The sequence below is a fragment of the Equus caballus genome, chromosome 18 (genome assembly GCF_041296265.1).
Source record: "Equus caballus isolate H_3958 breed thoroughbred chromosome 18, TB-T2T, whole genome shotgun sequence".
Classification (NCBI taxonomy): domain Eukaryota; kingdom Metazoa; phylum Chordata; class Mammalia; order Perissodactyla; family Equidae; genus Equus; species Equus caballus.
This window is the reverse complement of record NC_091701.1, coordinates 75,890,695-75,913,323: the sequence shown is the minus strand read 5'-3', so window position 1 is coordinate 75,913,323 and position 22,629 is coordinate 75,890,695. Positions and strand designations below refer to the sequence as shown.

The window sequence follows — 22,629 nt, the reverse complement described above, 5'->3', positions numbered from 1 at the left end:
GAAGGGGAGACAACATAGTTCTGTAATTTCCCTTCATCTTTACTCTAAGTTTCTCTTGAGGCCTCTAGAGGGGTCTCATTCTGCCTTAGTTACACATTGTCTGATAGCTTGAAATGAAAAGTGAAACCAAGTTGGGTCTAACTGATGCTTACTAGGCATGCTCCCAGAAGTGAATTATTTCCTCTGGGTTTTTCGTGCCTGGGATTCTGAGATGGTCATGGAAAGAGCCTGACAGCAGGCAGGTTCAGAAATGCTTCCAAATATACGGCTTTGCTGGAAAACAATTTGTGGCTTACCACTGAAGCAAAATCTAAAGAAACTCTCACCAGGAAGGCACACACAGATAGCTTCTGTCTAAGTCAGATTTTTGTGTTTGATTTGGTTCATAACTCAATCTAACTCCCATAGAAAGTATCTCTGGGTCTCAACCTACCCACAGTCCTGCAAGCCGGCGCAGCTTCAACACTCAAGTCAACGTCCATCCCTCACTAGCTGTTTCACAGAGAGAGCTCTAGTAACTGCCTATTCTTCTGGAATCTGGGAGTCACAAGGGAGTCAGAGGTCTCCTATCTCCCCGACCCCATAAAGGAATTTCCTCTCCAACATCCTCATTAAGTGGCCATCCGGCCTCTGCTCAAACCAATTCCATGAGGAAGATTCCATGCCTCCTAATATAGCTTCTTCTGCACAAGACTAATTGTGAGTAAATTCTTGGATAAAACCACCTTCCTGTAACTTTCCATGCAACGCTCCTAGCTCTGCCTGCAGACGCTCCACAAATCTGACCACTCTTCCAAAACTCTCAAATTTGTCTTCAGCATGCTTTTGCCATTCTAGTACAGAATCATTCACAGAATCACAGGATGTTAAAGTCGGAGAGCACTTCCTAGAGCCCCAAATTATTCTGTGGATAAGACATTTTGTATTGTCAGACCTTCAGAACCTTATTTTGGAGAGTGCACTCATTCCTCACGTGACACAGCGCTGAGTCTTCGCACTCTGATTTATGGATAGCCATATCTACATGAACATAGAAGTATATATATTCATTCTATGGCTTTATTCTTTTCTTATTGCAGCCTAAGACTGCATTTTGTTGACAATCACATCACATTATACGTTAGTCACAATGAGAGTATATTGAATGAAACCCCAGTTGTCCTCATTTGATCCACTAGTAAGCCTCATTTCCCCAATCTTTAACAGCAGTTGATTTTTTTGGGAATTTAAGTGCATGAGCTTATATTGGATCAAATTAATTTTGTCTTATTAATTCGGCCAATTTCTCGTCTATTAGAGATCTTCTGGATACCAAATCTATAACTTTCCACTTTAGTTTCCACTACATTTAACTTTGGTCATTCACAAATTGACAGATATCATTTATGTAATTTATCCATTGAGTAAACAGCCTGGGCTTTTATCTCAGCTCTGCCACCTAAGAACTGTGTGAACTTGAGGAAGTTACTTAACCTTTCTGTGTTGTAGTTTACTCATTTATAAGGTGGAGATAAAAGTATCGAGTGCATAGGATTGTTGTAAGGATTAAATAAACTAATACCTGGAGAGTAACAGAACAGTGTTTGATACATAAGAATTCAATAGATGTCTGTTATTTCTATTATTTTCATCAGATCCAGCATCATTCAAGTCACTGATGAAGAGAAATTTAGAACACAACAGGTAGATGTCTAGAGATCACTCATTCTTTCGTACGCTTTGGGTTTGGTTATACAAACCTAGTTGTGAATCCACTTAACTATATTTCTCCATTTTATCCACAATGAAATCTTGAGACATAGTGAAAACTGCCTTAAAGAAATTCTCACACACTCTATCTACCACATTTTCTTCATCCTGCATCCCAGTTACTCTACTGAACAGAAAAATCATTTAGTCCCACTTGACTTCTTCTTGGTACCTAATGATTACCACTTTCTTTTCTGAGTGTTCTCAAAGTTGCAGATCAATTTTACAATTTTGCTGGGATTTTATCTTTTCTCTTTCTGTTAATTTCCAGGCGTTTTGGGGTTTCTCCATTTGCTGATATCCCCCCAAGATGGCTGGACGGAGGGGGAGAATCATAGGTGGGCGGGTTCTCAGGCCTCTGGATACAACCTGGGCCAGGGGACCCAAAGCATGGTGAAGGGCTAAGGATCTGGGATGCTGCTGCTGGGGCCTCAATTCCCTTCATTCACGTCTTGTTCCCCTTCCCAGTGGGAAATCATGATCCTTGATTAAAAGGCAAGAGCGAGAAGAAACGAATAGTCCTTTGTTTTTCTCATCAGAGGTCCTATCCCTTTCTTGTTTTTATCCTCCAAAAGTAAAACAAAATTCTACAATAAGAAATATGACATAGTATTCCACTCTTGACAAAATTAAACTATGTCATTATCAAAAATGGGTACAACACTTGATATCACAAGCAAATTATTCCAGTTTTTTAAGTCTTATTCTGTCACCTTCATTTTCTGTAGGGTTGTTCTTTGCCAGCCCTTTAAGTCTCTTTTGTCGATTTTAGAATTTTTTACATACTTCAGCTCACTCTGAACTCTAGGCTTCCTGACACTATTCTAATGGAATTCTCTTTCTCTTTGGTATTTGTTCTTGGTTATTTGCCTCTCCTTGCATTCTTTTTTAAACAGTCTTTTATATTTTGAGTTAATTTGAGCATGCCCCTTATAGCCACAACCATCTCTCTTGCTCATTTTTTAGAACTTTCAAACCTCTAATTCTAAGCATTCAAAAAATTGTGGACCATTAGACTTGGAACGTGTGTGTGTGCGCATTATCTTTGATAATTTGGAAAAATGTTCATGATTATATTATCAGAATTTCATTATTGTTTATTGCTTAATTCATTATATATATAATGAATTGTGTGTGTGTGTGTGTGTGTGTGTGTAATTTATTGGGAATCAGCTTTGTGCAAGTACTGTCCTATTTGCTGGGATACAAAGATAAACATGATGGTTGTGGCCCTGCCCTTTGAAGCTTAAAGTTTCACAAGAGAGACGAGTACAAAGGCAACGAGATCCAGCACAACACTGGATCTGAGAAAGGAGGTTTGAAGAGCTTTGGGAGCACATAGAAAAAGCCCTAATCTGAACTTAAGGGTTGGGTTTCTCATTTCTTTAGTCATCTTCTCTTTTAGAGTCTCAGGCTATAGAATCACATCTACTTCTTCTCTGAATATTTGAAATTTCCCTCCTGAAGTCTGTAGTACATATCTGGCTATATCCATCATCTGCTCCTTGGGTATCACAAAAGCTAAGGAGCTGTTCTGGGCACTGTATTCTTTTCTTCCTGCTTCTAACTTCACCAAGTGTGTGTCCTCTCTTGGGTTTTTGGATACCCACACGTCTGCCTCCCCTAGAACGTCTGGATTCCTGCTTCTTGGGAACAACTCATTTTCCTTCTGTTTCTTCTCTGTCAAAAGTTCTGCCATTGACCAACCTTTTTTTTAACTGCAGGTTAGTTAAAACAGGTTTCTCAATCTTTGACAATGAAAAGTTTCTTATTTTCCTATAAGGCTATTTGAAATATCAAATTAAGTACAGTAATTTAAAAAATCAGAGCTATGAGACAACGTACTACATTGTTTATAAACTACATCCCTTACCACCCACCATTAAATATCATTGATCCTAATGATGGAAATAATTAACATTTTAAAAGAATATAGCCAAATTTATAATATTATTCAGTTAATCATCAACATGACCAGTAACTTTTAGGATCTGAACTTTAATTTTTATGTCCATATACCCCATATGTAGCATCAAAATTGGAATTCATTTTCAAGACTAGGACATGTAAATATGAACACTACTTTCTTAAATTGTTTAATCTACTTTTTGCAAAGTAATTTAAGTAATCTATAATCAAATGCAAAAGCTCTCCCCCAAATAAACCACAATTTATTTGCCATACGAAATAAAGATTTACTCTTATTTTCTTGAAAAGTATAGATTTTCCTCAAGGTTTCTGTACCAAGTATTTGAGTCACCAAATCCTTTTCATTGGCTGTGACTTGAGTTCACAGTAACCAGTCGGTCAGCAGAGAAACAACAAACCCAATCATCTTTGGTGTCTTCCTGACATGCTGCTAACAGATGGCTCTGTCCACACAAGGTCATGGCCACCTGACCTGGAAGTGGGCTTTGCTGAGTCAGGAGGTCAGAGATCATTATGGATTGCTAAATCAGCAACAATACATGAAAGTAATGGATTGAGAAGGGAATCCCCCTGATGCTAAGTAGCCTACAAGCTGGGCCAAATACAGGTTTGTCCAAAGATAAAAGAAATTCTGCATTGGGCAAGAAAAGTTTCAACTAAGAACAGAGAGTAAAAATCATTTGTAGTGAGTTTACTTAGAATACTGATGTTTTATCCCATCAGGTGTACCATTTCAATAATATGGACCAAAACTTTGCAGTAAGGTTAAGCAGTAAGTTTTGAAAAAATTTCTATTTTCAAGTCTTGAATTAGTCACAATTACCAAGAAATATAGAGCAAATTTTGGGAAAAATTAATTGCATATATAGAAACTCTTAGTAAATTACTACTTCAGATTACTACATGTGATGCATTAATGAAATATCTAAAGCTGTTTAATTTACTAGCAAGGAGTAGCTGAGACATGGTAAGATTCTGATTCCTATGGTAATAGCCTTAGAAATGCAGAAGGAAGCAACCTCCAAAATGCACAAGCTCAAATGCAACCTTGAAACTTGAGATGGATTCCCACCCAGGGAGTCAACCTTGTGGACACTACGTGTGAGCTACGGTAACGGCTTACACTGGAAAGTCACTCTTTTACTGCTGGCATGTTAGTAGTTCTCTTTTTTCCTTTTATTTTCATATCAAAGAGTCTATATTTAATATATGGAATTACATCTATTACCGATTCAAGTCATGGATAATGAGCAAAATTTGCAGATTCTTTAATTTGATACTGCTGTTCTAATCTAATAGTTTATTTAATTACCTTCGATGGAAATTCTTGGTACAGCAAAAGATTTCATTAACTTCCTCTAAGTAAAAACAGATGGACATAAGAACAAAAAATAGACATAAACAGAATTTATTATTTTCTCAGGCTTAAAACTCTCCTTTTGGATGTGCCAATCAATGTAAATGAAGAGAGCATCCTGCAGAAAATAAACCCTTGGGTCAAGGACAGAACTATCAACATAAGAACAGGTATAAAATCTGTTGACTATTAATGGATATAAGTGGATGGAGTGAATAATCAACCCATTCTAGAAATGAAGTCCATGGCAATGCTCCCAACTTATCATTTACAACATGTGATTGTTGATTTATGGTTTCTGGATGGCTAATGAGTCGCATTAGAACCCCAGTATGTTCATGTTTGAAAAGAATTTTATACCATTGCAATGAAATTTTTATCTTTATAAATGAGGAAACTGAGGCCCTAGCATATAAGGAACTTGTCAAAAGTCACACAACTAGAAAGTGGCAGGGCGAGGACTTGAACGTATGTCTTCCATTCTCTACTCAATCAAGAAAATTTCACTGAGCACTTCCTATATACGCAGACTAGTGCCAAGTACTAGGTAGAGGAGTAGTGAATGAACCATGGACCCTGGCCTCAGAGAACTTTGATTCTGGTGAGGGCTACCAGACAAGCAGACAGGACACAAGTGGACACCAGCTATTATAGGGGAAGTACAAGGTTATACTAGAACACTTGGACTTGGGGAGTGGGGTAGCAAAGCACCAAGATCAAGAGGTCAAGGAAAGCTTCCAGACGGATGTGAGATCTAAGCTGGGCCCTGAATTAGCCACATGAACGGGGGAAGAAAGGGGAAGAACATGGTCTCAGCAGAGGGACCCACATACACCAAAGCCCAGATGCAAGAGATTCAGGCCTGACTGGGGTGTTCAGTACCCCTAGAACCGAATGAAGAGAGGGAAAAAGAGGAATCGAGAGAGAGAGAGAGAGAGAGGGGCCTGTGACTCAGGTAATGGAACCTCAACTTTATCCTGAGCATAGCAAGGTGTCCCTAAAGGGTCACAGGCAAGGAGTGAAACGGCCAGATACATATTCCAGAAAGAACGTGGGGGCAGCACAGGGATCAGACGGTGGGTGTGGAGGACAAGAGAAGTCTGTGAGCCCTTGATATTGGAAAGAGGACGTTCTGGTCCTTAGAAAGAAAGAAATGCCCTAATGATAAAGACGTCAGCTTTCTTTTGATCCAGCATCCGTATTAAAACTCTGTTAACCCTGAGTACGTCCCTATAGAGTGTGAGCACCTCTGAACTCACAGAAAAAGTCCAGCGTATGGACCTTGACAACTGAAAATCCAGGCTTGGAAACATGGCCTCAACTGAAAAGTCCTGCCTAGGCCATGAGCCAGCAGCATCCCTGACAGGAGTCACACTGCCGCCCCAGCCAAACCGGTACAGCTGCCACCCTCCCTGAGCCCCAGGGTCCCCATCTGCAAGTGGGGGTAATACTATCTATTTATCTATTTCCTAGTGATATTGGGAGGAAACTCCCCCTTCCTCAGCAGAAAATGAGAGTATTAATATCTATTTCACAGCGTTGCTGTGAGGATTAAAGATAACACGTGTAAACACAGAGTTTTAGCACTTCGGTTGTAGGAATACAATTCTGTCGGTTTCTTTTCCTGTGATAACGCAAAAGCTGTTCTCTGTGAAAATAACCAACTCGACAAAGAGAGAAAAACCTGTGGCCCTCACTTCATTTACACCAGGCTCTACCCAACTGACGTAATGAAGCGAGTCAGTGAACGCTCCACTGCGAAGAGTCTCACTTTCAGTGGGAACTTAGTCATAAAAAACAAGAATGAAAACACACACACAAACTTTCCTTAAGTTAAGAAAAGAAAACAATACACCCAAGGTCACTCTTCCCAGCCCAGTCAGGCTCCAGCTTGGAATAACTCTCTCTCTAGAATGGCAGCCCCACCCGGGGCTCCCCCTCCCTCACTGGGGTGCTTGGCAGCTGGCCCCTCTCTCCTCTGGGCTACTGCTGGGAATTTCCCGCCCCCACCTCTCCACAGACCCACTCAGGCCTCAGGCTTTTCTTCAGACGGGGCAGAGTGGGGCAGAGAATAAGAGGACACAGCTCTGGGGAAGGACCTGAGAGCTGGCGGGACACGGCAGGCACTGAAAGGAACTTCCCACAGTCGAAATAGAAAATCAATACAGGATGAATCTGAGGAGAAATCTACAAAGTCCCCTTAAAGTGACAGGCCCAGAGTAAAACTTGATGCCGTCTCTGACGTGATCAAAGACAGAAGTCTATCAGCAACCTAAACATGGAAAGAGTCAACTCAGATGCAAGCCTTGCCATCTGAACACTGGCAAGGCCAGGACATGTCACTCTGCCCCCTGTGCTGTGTGCTTCTCACAAATGATTTTATTTAATGCTTACAACAAACCTGGGATAAGGATCACTCTGTTCTTCTCATTCAACAGGAAGGAAACTGAGTGTATTACTTTTCTACTGCTCTATAACAACTTAGCACAAAGTTAGTGGCTTCAAAGAACACAACTTTATCATCTCACAGTTCTGTGTGGCAGGAGTCCAACACGGATCTCACTGGGCTAAAATCAAGGTGTCGGCAGGGCTGCATTCCTCCCAGAAGCTCCAGAGGAGGACCTGTCTCCTCACCTTTTCCAGATTCTGGAGTCTATCCACACGCCATAGCTGGTCTTCCCCTCCCTCCATCTTCAGAGCCAGCACTGTAGCATCTCTCTGACCCTCCTCCATAGTCACATCTCCCTCTCACTCTGACTTCAGCCACAATATCTGATTTTTTTCACTCCCCAAGAACCAATTTTCAACTTGGGGGCTACGTGGCCCCTGTTGAGAATGCACGATCTATTCAGAGGGGAATAACAATACCGAAGGAGAACCTGTTAGCATCGATCTTCCACCCAAAGCTCCTCGATTTCCCTTCCTCTGCTGCGTACGTAGCAGCCAAACAGTGGACTGACTCGAGGCTTCAGCTTTGGCCACTGAAATTGGTGCAGGGAAGGTGCACCTTAAGAACTCAACAAATGAGAGTTTTCATCATTATATTATTTCTACAATAGACAAGAGAAATGTTAAATTTGTATATTGAATAAAGGATCACCTGAGAAACAAATTTTAAGTGCAATTTTTAACAGCTCCTGTATACTTAAATTAATCCAATACTTAGGTAGAGCCATATGTTTATTTTTTGTTCCTGAGGTTAGAATAATGGATGTCCCTGATCTAATTCTGCCTTGGTTTTTATTACTTTTCTCAGCAACAAAAGCCAGGAACAAAATCAGATTTTGCTTCTAGCAGTTTAAATAGATAAAAATCAGCGTGACTGTCAAAATCCAGGTGGGTCTTGTCAGGTTGGGATGAAAACCAGGGTGACATTTGAAAACGGCGACTGGATGCTAACAGGAAAGCGGCTGGCTAATCAAGTCAACAAACCTGACATGTGAGTCCTACACGGAGTATGGACAGCACTGTAATCAGCCAAGGGTCTTTTTATGGTTATTTTCCTAGAACATTCTTAAAGTGATGGGGATCTTCCCATGGGGTGGTAGCAGTAGCACAATTTTTTTTAATTTAAATTTTTCATTTACTAGTATTTAAAGTTTTATTTTTATCATTATAGGCCTCAAATATACATTACTGCCCCCTTCAGGGAGGTGTAGCAATACCTCAGACTAACAGGATAATCTGGATCAAGGGGCGACAGGGCAGCATGGCTTCTGGAAGTAGTCAGAAATCACAGTAACGGGGCAAAGTCGTGATCTTGGTTTTATACTCAACCTATTTAGCCTGGAAACTTCACCTAGAAAGTCTATTTTAACTCAGTTGTACAGTAGTGAAAGGCATTCTTGGAGTTAAGCTTCAGCCTCTTTTCTAGTAGCAGGAGAGGTGGACGTCATTGCTGAGCCCCAGGCCTGCGATCCACAAGGTGGCAACGCCAAGCTCATCCAGTAAGCTTCTATCGCAGAACAAGACTTTCTCCTTCTCTACATCTTTTCTACAGTGCTTACATAGCAAGCGTAGCTGGACTCATGGTCAAAACCTGCCTCTCAGGCTGGCTCTCCCGAGCCAGTGGCAGAGCTAACTGCTGTTCCCCAAATCCATTCTTTCTTTCTTCCTTTAGTAATAGAACTTTGAGGTCCTTCCTGGGTGCATGATCACCAGCTAAGGGCCGTGGTTTACAGGTTCCCTTGCAGCCCACTCAGTATGTTCCAGTAGCTAAGTCTGGCCAACGGAGTATGAATGGAAGTGACATGCACCACTTCTTGGTTGTACCCGTAAAAAGAAGGGGTGTGCTTTCCGCTTCCTCTCTTCCTCTTCTTGCCAGCTAATGTGTGACGAGTTCTTGAAATGGAAGCCATGAAGAGAGAGGGCTGAGCAAGAAGATGGGAAGACGGCTCCCCGTCACCGTGGAGCTTCCACAGCAGCCTGCACATTTAGACTGTTCACAAGGGAAAAATTAACTTTTACGTTTTTAAGCTACTGTTGTCTGGCTTTTATCACAGCAGCCAAATCGGTCTCCTACCTAGTATTTAGTGTAAAAATTTCCTGCACTGACCTTCCTGAAATCTCCAGGATCCACCTCTTTGGATTAAGAAGGTTTCCGTATCCTAAAGACCTATGTATAAATGTCCTAATACCCCAAAGAAATCAGAACGGGCAGGTAAAGAGCTGACTTTGAATCAGCAATATAGTTTTTTTTTTTAACTCAATACTTGGGATAAACATATGGATGCACATAGAGACCATCTTATAATCCTTTTATTTAGTTTCTGCTCCTAAAGTGGGATGCAGATAATTGGAAAAGGATGCAGAGAGGTGCCACAGAAAGGGTTCAAGGTAAACAAAAATAGGTGTATGATGGCATAGGATTGGCTTATTCAGTCATAAATCTAGTGCTCAACTTAATATCACTGTATCAGACCAGGGATGGTAATGGTCCCTGCCACTACAGAAAGGAAATAATTTTAAACTGAAGCAAGAAAGCCTTGACAGTTTGGAGAAAAGTGTTCTCTGAGCTTACGGTTAAGCACTTTAATTAGTTATTGAGGGAGGTTGTGAAATCTCTTTCTCTGTTAAATATCTCTGATATTTAAAAACTGGATAGGTTTTAATCTCCCAGGATGTCATGCTAGAGTTCTGCCCTATGAGGGCAGGCTGGAAGGAGTAAGGGTGGGCTGGCTGACCTCAACGACGCCCCTCACTCAGGGACCAGACATGCTTCCAACATATCTTTGTCTCTTTCTCTCTCCCCCACTCTTTCCAGAATGACACTAAATCATTTTCTTACAAGCAATGAGAAGCAATAAGTTTTTATTTCTCATGATCACATGCCTTGACCCAGGTCTTCTGTTCAACAATGTGCCAGAGGCTGCAAAATTCAATGGTAGGTAGGAACAGTGTGTGTGTGTGTGTGTGTGTGTGTGAGAGAGAGAGAGATGTGGGGAATGGGGGAGAGACCCAGAAAAAGAGTTTCACACTGTACCCAGATGAGATGGACAGCCACACCATTCTTTTCAAAGACACACTCACACATACACACTGCCCTATTCTATCACAGGGTTGGGAAATCAGATACTGGACTCTGGGGCAGGGCCATATAATGGCATCAAGCCCCAGGCCTCAGTACAGACACATCTCAGACCTTCAACTACACAATTCAAAATTCTGTCAACAGGTTTTATGTGTTTGGCTTATTCTCTTGGTAAAAGATAAAGGAGTGCTCTTTTTTAGGGAGATCCATTTGAAACAACAGAAAATCTTATTCATTAGGGCGTGATAAAACCAGAAATAACAATGGCCTATTTATTAGGAGGGACCCCACATTAAGGGAATACCGCTGATCTCTCTCCACCTGTCCTGTGCTTTCCCATCCTGCCGGAGGAAGGGGCTTGTCTCCTAGGTGCATTTCAAAGAATAAACGGGGCTTGCCCCCTTCATCCCCGCCCTCTCCCTCTCGCCTAGGACTCTCCTGCCTTCTCACCGCTCCTGCTTAGGCAGTGAGCCTGAGGTGCAGGCCCCACCCTGGGTGGGAGGAGCGAGGCAGCAAAGGGCTGTGTTTCCCGCTCTGTCTGTGACTGGGTCTGCTTAACGCGGGGTGAAGTATTAGCAAGCCGTCCAGGCCCTGATCTAAAGCCACATTTCCCAGCGAGCTTTTATCAGAAATAAAGCTGACATTTTGCTCTCCTCTTGCCTGACGACTGTCTCTCTCAACACTGCCTGGTACCCTGTAGGGGATTAGTAAATAGTGTTTGAATGAGAGAATGAACGGACTTGGGTGAGCCAGCTCGCTGACCCCCTAAAATCCCAATGAAATTGTTCTGTATTTGAGGCTCTCTATATTTTTTGATAATTCACTCCATTAGTAAAAATGCTCATACATGGGCCCACCATATATGTATATTACTTATTTTTATATATTAAACATGCACCTTTGCACTAATATATTATATACTTTAAAAAATACTCTAAAATAGAAATTTGAAAGGATGTGAAAAAGTGTAAATGTAAGTTCCAATATATTCTTCCTGCACTCCAGTGGATTGTTTTGAGCACTCGTCTCTGTAGCCTGCTAGTTTAGACTTTATGTGCTGTAGACGTACAGAAGAGAAGGATCTGGAGGTCTGGAGCAGTCCAGACAGACTCAGGCAGAACAGCAGGGACCTTGTTTCACACAGCCTTGCGCTCCATACCATGCACTGTAAGGTGACTTTCAATTTAATGGCAGATGCTAGTAAGTATGCGGTGAATTGAATTGGAAGGAGAAGGTGAGAACTGAGCCAGTGGAGATGAACGGGTGTTTATCGCGCTAGTAGAAAAAAAGTTGGGGTATTCCAAGTGAGGCTGATCTTGGAATACCTTATTCCAAGAACAGACATCACAGAAATGGGATAGGGGTTGGCTTTCCTCACACACTGACTTCAGCACCAGCATATTATAGAGTAACAGGAAAGAAAGTCAGGTATTGGAGGAGAGAGAGAAGAGAGACGGTGGCAGTTTACCCTGGGCCATGAAATCTAGGCAGAGCTATCTGGATCTGATTTGCTGGAGAACAAAATATGGAACGCTAAATGTTTTTAAGATGTAAACATCATCATATCAATGTTTTACGAAGATTAGACTGGGATTACGATGCATATTGGATGGAACAATATTTGGATTTGGTTAGAGTGGCTCTGAACAGTCTGGAGTGAGACCACGAGAGTCTGACTAGAGTGATGAAGGTGGCAATGGAGAAGAAAGGATGAAACTGAAAGTCTATGAGAAGGAATGTGATCAAGCCTTGGTAACCAGTAAGACAGGGAGAAAGAAAGAGAAGAAACCAAATATGCCTAGAGATGATCCCACCATTTGGAAAATCAACTTCAATTGATTTCTTAAAATTTCCCTCTATCCTGATTTGCTATGGGGAGTAACCCCAGTGTGAGATGATGTTCCTTTGCTCCTATTTAAAAGCTTGGGGCTCACCCTATAACCTCAAAGTAAAATTCTTAAACGTGAACATGGACTAAATCTTCCTGAGTTCAAGGTATTACTTACTAAGTTTGCTGGAAGATACAGTTTAGAAATGGCACTCTGCCTTGGAAAAAAAAGGAAACATCATGTTTGTGTATAAGGAGTTGACAACTACTGGTTTTCTGCACGTAGGTAAACAATCTAGTCAACCACAAGATGAAGACTAGTAATAAGTTCATGAGCTTTTCAGCCACATTTTTCCTATATGTGAACTCTATGTATTATAAGCTATGGAGTTTAGCTCTGGAGTAATTTAGCTAGCTGTGTAATAAAAAAGATAGGATAGAGGTGTAGGTCATAGCAATGCTGGAAGAAAAAGAAATCCAAGCATTTTCATCAAACAGCTATAATTCTGTGGACAGGTTATATAATGTGCCCATGTCTATGCAGTTCATTTTTTGAAAGCTGTGTGCTATATCCTTCAATGACTTATTCTGGAAATGGTCTCCTAAGATGGTAAGAAATGACCAAAATTACATAAACCCCACTTTCCAAATAGAGTTCTGCAGAGAATACAGCTGCCATCTGGCCTTCTGGCTAACTTCACTTCTTTCCTTTCAGGCAGACATTATTTAATCCAGACCACACAGTTTGTTCATCTAGTTGGTTCATGAAAATTTCAGAACATGAATCTGTAGCAGAAATGTTTGGCAAGTGACAGAACATTAGCTGCTTGACATGAGGGCAGCTTCCTCGTCTCAGTGGCTAAGCAAGTCTCTCCCAGGCTCTGTGTGCTTGGATGCTTCAGCTCTGAAGTCAAACTGATTATCCTTGTCATCTCTCAAAGATGAAGTCTGCAGCAGACTCGGAGACAAGATGCTCCTCCACGTTCACTGATGCTCTAAAATTAACTACAGAGATTTCGGAACTCAGTGCTGGTTCACGGTTAACATTATGATGGTCTGCTTGGATGGAAATGGATCTCAACCAAGTTGCTGTGCTAGTCATTTCATGGGAAAGGGGAATAACGTTTCCTTCTTCTCATTCTATAAAATACAACCTGTGCTTTAAAATTTAGCCAGGGTGTATTAAAGTACGGGAAGAGTAATTTGATCTGGTTTGGCTTTTCAAATCCTGCTTAAACTAAGAAAAGAGGCATTTAATAACAAAAACCACAGCACTTACATAGTGGCTTTGCCCCCTTTCCAGCTTTGTCAAAAGGTAGAAATTGCTGGTCTGTGTAACCGCCCACCCGTCTCCAAAGAAAGGGTGAGGGTGAGCTGTGTGTTAGAGGCAGCCCACCGGGCCCTGCTCAGATGGGGACAAGTCCTGTCACGTCACTCTGGGTTTGGCTTCACCTCTCAGTGGTCTCACTTAGCCCACAGTGCTGAAGACAGCGGCAGAGCCCAAAGCCTCATTCTATAGATACTGCCAATGAAGCAATTGTCAGGAATAGCAGTGGCCTGCCCCAGTGAGGTAGATTAGAAGGGTGAACACGTGTCCAAAAAAACCTGGCCATAAAATAAAAGTGATTGGAACAACACTCGACATTTGTGGAGAATGTTGGAGGATGATGTTACGGTTTTCAAGAAAACACTCAGGTAGAACTTTACCATTTTAATCACGAACAAGATTCTGGCAAATAATAATTCCATGATCCTTAAGGCTTTATTAGATATTTACCAAGTTGTTTTCAAATTTTCATTTCCTATTAAATCTAACTTATAAGTTTATCATTCTTTTGCATAATTCCATTCCCTTCACCATTTCTTACTCAGAGCATGACATCATGGAGCCAGAGAATGGAAACTGTTTCTATACTTTGGGAGGAAAAAAAAAGCAATGTTTGTGATAACCCAATTTTTTTCCCTCTTTCTAAGCTAAACACTTATAATTCTTAACACATGTTTTTTCTTGGAAGCATTTTTACTTCTGGCTTTATGTAAAATGTGAGAATTTTCTCTCTCAGAAAATGGCACTACTTCCTCTCTTACGATGTTCCCATTGTATGTTCATTGCCAGTGAGACAATCTGTTTAGAGTCATCATTATTATTACTATAAATAGAACTGTATAATGCACTTTTATCTCATTTTCAGTGTCAGAATTGTGATATTTAGGCCCTGATCAGAAAGGTTATCACATGAAAATATCTAACGAAGGTGGCTTTCTGGTATGGAATTCAAATACACTTTGTGGATACAAACAATAGCCATTTGCCAAGAGTGGATCAACTGACTATAAGTAATTCAAACCACAGATGTAAATATACTATTAGTATTGGGATTAGGCCTATAAGCAGAAATATAATTCATTAATTTTATTAATTATTTAATCAACCATTACATAGATATTTCTCAGTGAAGTCGTAAAATCTTAACATTCAGGTTTTTAAGTGTGTTTTATGGGCACACACAGTACTCTCAATCTCTAAAGCTTATGAAATAAAACCCAGACATCTAATTTTCACCTCCTAGGTAGAAAGATCTTATAAAACAGCAGAATATCAAGGTCAGAGATGGCTTGAGATTCTCTGCATTATACTGTTTGCTAATCACCTGCAAATGTGTTTGCTTCACTGCTTAAAAAGGCAGAGATGTGAGCATGTGTGTGTACACACAAAAACACATCCATGTATAAAAATATTCACGCATACAATGGAATACGGACTGCAAGGAGAACTCGATTCAGAATTTAAATCTGCAGTTTCGAGTCTTGCTTCCATCAGCTCAAATATTTCACTTCTCTGAGTCCCAGTTTCACCATTTGTAAAGAAGTTGTGAAGAACAAATGTGTATGCGTGGAAACCTTTTGTAAACAGTGAGAGATAAAGCACTAAACATACATGAGGCTCTGTGTTTAAAGCTTGTTTTCCTCAGCTCTCTCACAGACATCCAGATCTTTAAAAAAAGGATACCTGTAAGTCCAGATGAATAAAAGGGAATGTAGTTAAAAGGAATCACGCCACATTAGAGAACATATTGGCAAGTCCACCTGGTCCTGCCCAGGAGCTATCTCTGGGGTCAGGCTCACCATGCCTGTTTGCACAAGGCTGCTTCTTCCACTTTAGAAACCAGTTTTTCCAGAAGAGCCAAGTTTTTCCACAGGCAGTTTCCATAGCAGTGCTGAAATGGCGCTGGCACTGAGAGGACGGACGGGAGGGGCTGAGAGGGCAAAGAGGAGAAATGAAAGGGATCCTGAAAAGGGAGAGATGGAGGAAGGGCAGCCTTTTATGTCCACTGGAAACTTGTTTGTTGAGTACTTGTAAGTCAGGGATTGTACAAAGAGCAAACCATACTTTACTACAATTTTTTGAAAAGTCATTCACAGCTGACATTTCCTAAATGTCATGTTTAGCTATGAAACACAACCCTGGCAAGGCGTCAAAGGTACCGCCTTTGTTGCTAAAATCTGGTTTGTTAGGTCACAGCAAATAACTAACAAACTCATGGCTATTTTCTCTTAAATTGAAAAGCATTTTCTCCTGTATCCCAGAAAGCACATCTACGGACAGTTAAAAGCTCTTTGTATTTTCTACAAACTACCCCCCAAAATGAGAAGAAAGGACATTAACAAGAATCCTTGGCAGTAACTAGCCTCCCACATTGGAGGGGGTAGTTACGATAGAGATGGCCAAACGCAACTCTACTAGGGCCAGTGAAACTGGACGAGACCTATGGCTCCACTGGCAGGGCCACCAGGTTCTCAGGGCACAAAGAGGAAGAACAGCAACATGCTTTCCTACTAAGAACAAAGAGCCTTCACAAAAAGGCACGATCTTGGCCAATGCATCTTTTCCTCTTCGGGATAAAAGAGAGGGTCTGAGCTAATGATTCACACTGTTAAAATTATGGACATAGGCAAATAATTACTCATGGTTATCTAAGCTTAGGTTTGCTCCAACATGCCTTCCTGAAGTGACTGCTCTCAAAAACAAACTCACTCGGCCAATGTTTAACTTCGCTAAGCCTGCATCGACATAAAGAGGGTACATTTCCAATGGACTCAGCCATGCAAAATGTGGACTGGACGTCTTTACTGAAGGCTCACTTTGATATTTGTGGAATGTTCTCTTCTCACTGAGGAGAAGACCAGAGTTCAGCCAAGAAAATGTAAAAGCTGTAGTTTCCCACAATAGTGTGGCATGTTTCTGTTTTAGACCATAGCACAGCACTTGTAAAAGTCACTGCTTCAATAAGAGTTAATTATGTGTTTATCTCTCAAGAACAATGTGTCTGAGCGGCAAACACCTTCAGAATTATTTTTTTAGGGATAATCTAAACTAAGTCAGATTTCTTTGTAAGAGAGGGGACCTGGAAAGACAAAAGGTGTTTAGACTTAAGGTCTGAAAATTTGGGGTCTCGCAGCCATTGGGGGTGGGGGTGGTGAAGGGTAGCAAGAGGGTGAGACAATCAGAGAACCAGATCCACGCACTCTGGTTTTCTGCTTTATGGGTAGTGGCTTCTTTTGAAAAATGAAAGGCTCATTTTCTTAAGAGGCAGTGGGGAATAGCTAGGCAGATGTGTGTGGGTTGGTTCTGGCCCTTGATGAGCAGACAGGAATGATTCTGCCTTTACGTTTCACCAAATATATCCGTGGAAACACACACAAGGGACCTCCAGTTGAGTTGCACAATCAAGATCCCAAATTTCAATGCAGTGATCATGCTGTTTTAGGAAAGTTTAAACGGGGCCAAATTTTCATGAGCAGCACTGTTCTCAGATGTGGATACCAAATTACATGGACTTTTACATCCCATCTCCTTTGCACCCCTAGGTTGAAAAGTCTGAAATCGAGGTACTTTGAAAGATGTTTCTGCGTCTTGATCAAGGAGGTACCTGATACAGGCCAGGTGTAATTCTTATGGCAAAGCAGAGGTTAGGACCAAACCGTCCCCTTCCTCTGAACAAGAAGCTTCCAAGCCTTTTAAAGGCTCTCCCCGTCATGTGCAACATGTAGAGACGCTCTTGTCAAAGCAGCTTCATTTTTTGACAGCTAAAATTGGAATGTGGCTTTGAGCACACACTGCAAAGCGTACTGAGCGGCTGTGTGTGTGTGTGTGTGTGTGTGTGTCAATGTGGGTGTTCCTCCTCCCCCGCCTCTTCCGTTTTCTTCCTCCTAGAAGCAGGTTTTGTGCTGTTAATCCTCTTGGAATGTAGCTCTTATCACCACCTAGAGGAATTCATTACCCTTACTGCTCCCCAGGCCCAGGAGACTAAAGAAAAAGAGAGCAGTTACCCGGGGAGCTGGCCCTGAATTCAGGTGTGCTGGCACTGAGTTACGTTTACCCAACTCCTCGTATAATCAAAAGGGAAGGGGAGAAATTTATCACGCTCCCCTCTCCAAGGGAGTGGGAGGAGCACAGGCTGAGGCCCCGCCACTAAATCCAGCTATTCTAAAGCAAGGGTTTAAAGAAAAAAAACGGCAGGTTTGCAAGAGAATTCTGTAGCTACGTCTGCACCAAGCCAGAGCAAGTGATCAATGCAGTGGGGGAGAAACGAGTTAAACCAGTTATTTGGGACAATGCTTAAGAGAGAGAGAGAGAAACAGTGTTTGCCTGTATTTTTTAACTTCTGCTGGTTACACAGTGACTTCAAAACCAAAATGTTTTGTACTTTTTTTTCATATAGAGCTTGCAAGGCATTTTACGTCTTTAAGTGTATGCCCTTTTCTATCGTCCCTAAATCATCAGTTTTGCTCATGCAAGAAAACAAATTCAGAACACAAATGCAGCACACACCTCTTTTGGTTGTAAACCATGCGGTGTCACATCGTCTATGCATTAACAAGAAGTAAGAGGTGGGACACAAAAAGGCACCAGCCTCTGGTTCATTCTTCAAGCACAGAAACATGAAACTTAGATGGACACTGAAACGGGAAACTACCCAAACCAGAGAGGCAGCCAAACAGACTGGAGAAGAGGCAGGATAACATTCTTAGAATCCATTAAAAGACAACAGAGAGCAACCATCAACCGAACAATACTGAACTAGACCCACCCTCCTTGAGAACTAGGTCAAGGGGCAGGGATTTATAACCAAACTTCTCAGATATTTCTAGAATCCAATGCTTCCTGAGTGAAGTCCACAGAAGTACCTGACACTAAAGTCTACATTATTGTTAACTGTGTTTTCACAGGGCTGAACTGTAGTTGCATTAAAGTAAAAACTCAATTTACAATCTCTCACTGGAGAGACAGGTGGAGAGGGCAGGAGTGAATACAAAAATTTTAATGTCTCATCCTTCAGTTCAGGGCTATAGAAATCAGTCATCAATTCTGAATACAATATTAGCGAACCCCTTTGGTAACAATTATGCACGTCAGAACACCAGGAATAATGCAGTACTAACGAAAATACGTCAGGTGCTGGAGAGAACTTACTGACAGGCTAATACATTTATTTTTTTTAACGGAAAATTTTAGTCTTTGGCAAAATAAAATATGTGCCATTCATTTAATTTTAATTTCTCGGGATTTTGAAAAGCATCTTGCCTTCAAATGGTTTTACTGCAAACATGTTGCCGTAGTCACAAAATCCTCTACCATACATTGAGTTTATCCACCTGACAAACATTTATTCCTCTGCATTCCGGGTATGTACACACTAGGAGAAGAGCTTTCTGTCGCTGGTTAGTGCATCTGAAAACACAAACACTGAGAGGGATGTTCGGCACTTCCTCTGGCGAGGGCTCAGCCACAGAGGAAATACACAAACCCGCCTCCCCGACAGAGTTCTCATTGATTTCCATCCATCAATTTCATAAAGGTGCATTCATTTTCAAAACATTTTCATAAACATGATTATGAACCACGCTGTGAGGTTAATTTTTGGTGATAACACAAAACCTGAGAAGATTTGTTTTTCGGAAGGTTCCTGGCAGTGACTGAACATATGGCGTGGTCTTTGCTGCAGGTAACGCGTCACATGAGAACTGAGATTTCCTTAATCCATCCTCTGCTTGCCGAAGGCCAAGGTACTCAACACTGCAAAAACAAATTACCTGCACTCAGCCCTGGTCAGTCACTATCCATTGGGCTTTAGGTCCACATTAGAACCTTGTATTAAGAGAGATGAAATTCTGGACAATATACCAAAAAAAAAAAAAAAAAAAAAAGGCTATTAACGTTCTGGGGCAGGGGAGGTAGTTAAACAGTTGTGCTGACCTCTGCTTCCTTCTAAAACCCACTAGGATGGTGAGAAAGAAATAAAAAAGGCCTAAGCCCCAAAGGACAACAAATGGGAGAGGAGACAAAAATGGTTGAGACATGACACAACAATTCTGCAAGATGGAAAGCAAAGGGCGGGGTGTGAGGGGGAATGACGGACAGCAGAGGCAGCTGAGACTAAGAGCCCACAGACAGGAATGCAAAGGAGAAGCCAGCCAGCTGGCCCCCCAAAGAACCCCAGCAAGGTTCTGGAGGGTGACAGATCCACTCCACTCAGAGCGGCCAGGCAACCATCCCTCCCCAGCCCTGTGGGACACGGGTGGTTTATTCTCCAGAAAAACTGAACCCAAGAGACTGGAGATTTCAGGCATTATGGAGGGCAGTCTGAGGCACCAGGCTGAAACCTAGGGCTTAGGAGGAAGTCTGGACACTAACAGCGAGGCCTCCAGCCCTTCTCCCACTCAACAGCTTAGGACCGTGGCTCCTCTTAGACCCTCCAGGCACGAGATGTGGATTCTGTTCACGGGAAATTGAGTGGCCACAATAGGAAGACCTGTAGATGCTGACATTTGGGGAGGGGGTAAGGTGGCTTCTAACAAACTGAATTTGCTGAAAGAATGAATTCCTGTCCTTCAGTGGTTGGATGAGACTGTCAATAAACAGGAGACCAGAAGGAGAGGTTCAAAGGATAACCGGTAGAGTCTAGGGGCTGTAGTCGTTGCTGCCCTGACCTGGGCATCAGGAACTTGGAGTTTAGGGCCTGCCTGTGTCACTGACTCTTCACGTGGCCTTTGAGTTGCTTTTCCTTTCTGGGCTTCAGTTTCCTCATTTGTAAAAGGGAGGGTTACAGTCCTAGGGCCCTGTTATTCTGAGATGCTCACGCTTCCCGCAGGTCTAAAACGACAGACAGACAGAACGTCAGGGTCTTTGACGTGGCGCCATTTGCAGCTGAGGCCTCCATGACTTCTCAGGCTCCTTGCTGCTCCCACAGCAGGTGGCTGACGTTCTTAGATGTGATGCAATGACACTATCCTTCCAAAAAGGCTGTTTTCAGCAAACTTGCACCCAAAGTACAGGACAAGACCCTAAGGCACCCACAATACACCCGTTATCAACTCTCCATTTTTCCACATAACAAAGTAAAAGCATTGTCAGGTGGAGCCAAGCCAAACTCAACTTCTTCACTGTCATACTTTTTTTTTTTGCTTAATGAAACTTAGGAGAAAAGAAAAGAGTGAATACTCAACATTCCTCCCTCTTTTCAAAGGTCAACTCTGAAAACCGGATAATAATATTTACCAAACAGGATAGGTCTGAGGCACTGGGCTAGAAGCTCTGCATGCCTTTTCTCATTAGGTTCTCATATAGGCCCATTTTACAGAGGAGGAAATTGAGGCTCCAGGAGTTTGGTGATCTGCTGGTACATGCGGAGGGGCCATGTCAGATCCATGTCCCACTCTGACTGCAGAGTCCGCACTCTCATTCCTACCAGAGACGTCTCCAGCCCAGAGAGCCAGTCCCCCAGCCACTGCAGGAAAGTGTTCTGCAGTCCACTCTCCAGTGACGCTTCCTGTGGCTTCAAACGACTGACATGATCGGCCCTTCTGCTGAAAAGCTAGGAGGCATTCTGAAAAATCAATACTGGCTTCTGCAAGAAGCAGCCTTGCCCAAAGCTAATTGAAAGCCATCTGAACATTTTCAGAACTGTGGCCATAATCATCTGTCTTGCTGCATTCCACGTCCCAACATGCAACTGCAGTAAATCACTTCAAAATCACTTCTACATGGTCACTCATACAAAACAGAAGGCCACGGTGTTTTTTGTCATTGCCCTGTAGGTCCTCCATCTAAACTCAGAGCACTGGTATTATGGTTGCATAATAGGCAGCTTGCTGACATTACTACTTTAAAGTACCACTTCTTCAGAGTTTATCTCAAGCCATTTTAAATTCCGTTCAGCTCTAACTTGCTAAACAACTTTATGTTCAGAAACGATGTCCTCTGCTGCATCAACAAGCTATATTGGAAAGTACAGTTGTTTGGGTTTAAAAAGCATATTGGCAAACTTTGATTCTACCATTTAGAGGGCCATATTTAGGGTGGCAATGAGAAGGGGAAGTTATAGGAAGTTATATGGCTTATTGCAATATATTAATCTAGAAAACTAAAAGATATATATTTTGATATCTAATCTGGACTAATGGTGTGGACTTGAGACTTCAATTTCATTTACCATAAATGAATCCAATGACCAAATCATTGTTCAATATAGCTTTGCAAAACCAAATGATCAGTTTACCCCATCTCTAGAGACGATAATAACTCAAAGAAGAAACTGGCAAACCGGGTGGGGTGGATATTTTGCTCTGATCATTCAGTGTCTATCCACTCCCACTTCTCCTGGCCACAGAAGCTCTATTTCGCTTTAGAGGACCCAGTGAAGCTACCTCCAGAATGCGTCTTGGGATGGGGAAGATGCAGGTTGAACCCATCAGTACATCATTCCATGTGTCTCAGTTATGAGTTCAAGTCAGCCCAAAATGGGTAATCAGGTCAAGGAGAAGCAAACCTGGGGCTTTGTTTGAGCTACTAGGAAATTAGCCTTTCTCTTTGCTAGGCGTGAATGAAGAGGGTGATGGGACTGAAGCTGCCTCAGGCATCTTGTAAACATGTGGAGCTCAGAAAGGAGCCAACCAGAGGAACACAGAAGCAGAGTCAAGAAACACACAGCCCAGTCAACTCCTGCTGAAACCGTTTCCTGAAAGTCCCATCAAAAGATGCCTCTGGTGACCTCCCCTAACTGCAAGGGAGACTGGGAACGCAGTCTTTGGCTGGGCACATTGCCCTTGAATAAAATCAGAGTGTGTTACAAGGAAGGAGGAAAGAACGAGTATTGGGTGGCAACTAGTAGTCTCTTCTGTGCCTGTTTGGGTTGGTTTTCTGTGCTTACGACAGAAAACAGATATCCCATATAT

At 42.0% G+C, this 22,629-nt stretch overlaps 1 protein-coding gene across 24 annotated transcripts in view; it reads right to left on the bottom strand.

The window, feature by feature from the left end:
* The window catches only part of SPATS2L (spermatogenesis associated serine rich 2 like), a 166,387-nt gene that overhangs the window by 104,075 nt on the left and 39,683 nt on the right, over positions 1-22,629 (bottom strand). For 10 of the 24 annotated variants that reach the window (XM_023622317.2, XM_070242116.1, XM_070242113.1 and 7 more), the window contains exon 3: positions 19,334-19,471. The exons of the other annotated variants lie outside the window; for them this stretch is intronic. The gene's annotated coding sequence lies outside the window, so the exon portion shown is untranslated. The remainder of the gene's footprint in view (positions 1-19,333; positions 19,472-22,629) is intronic. 24 annotated transcript variants of the gene reach the window in all.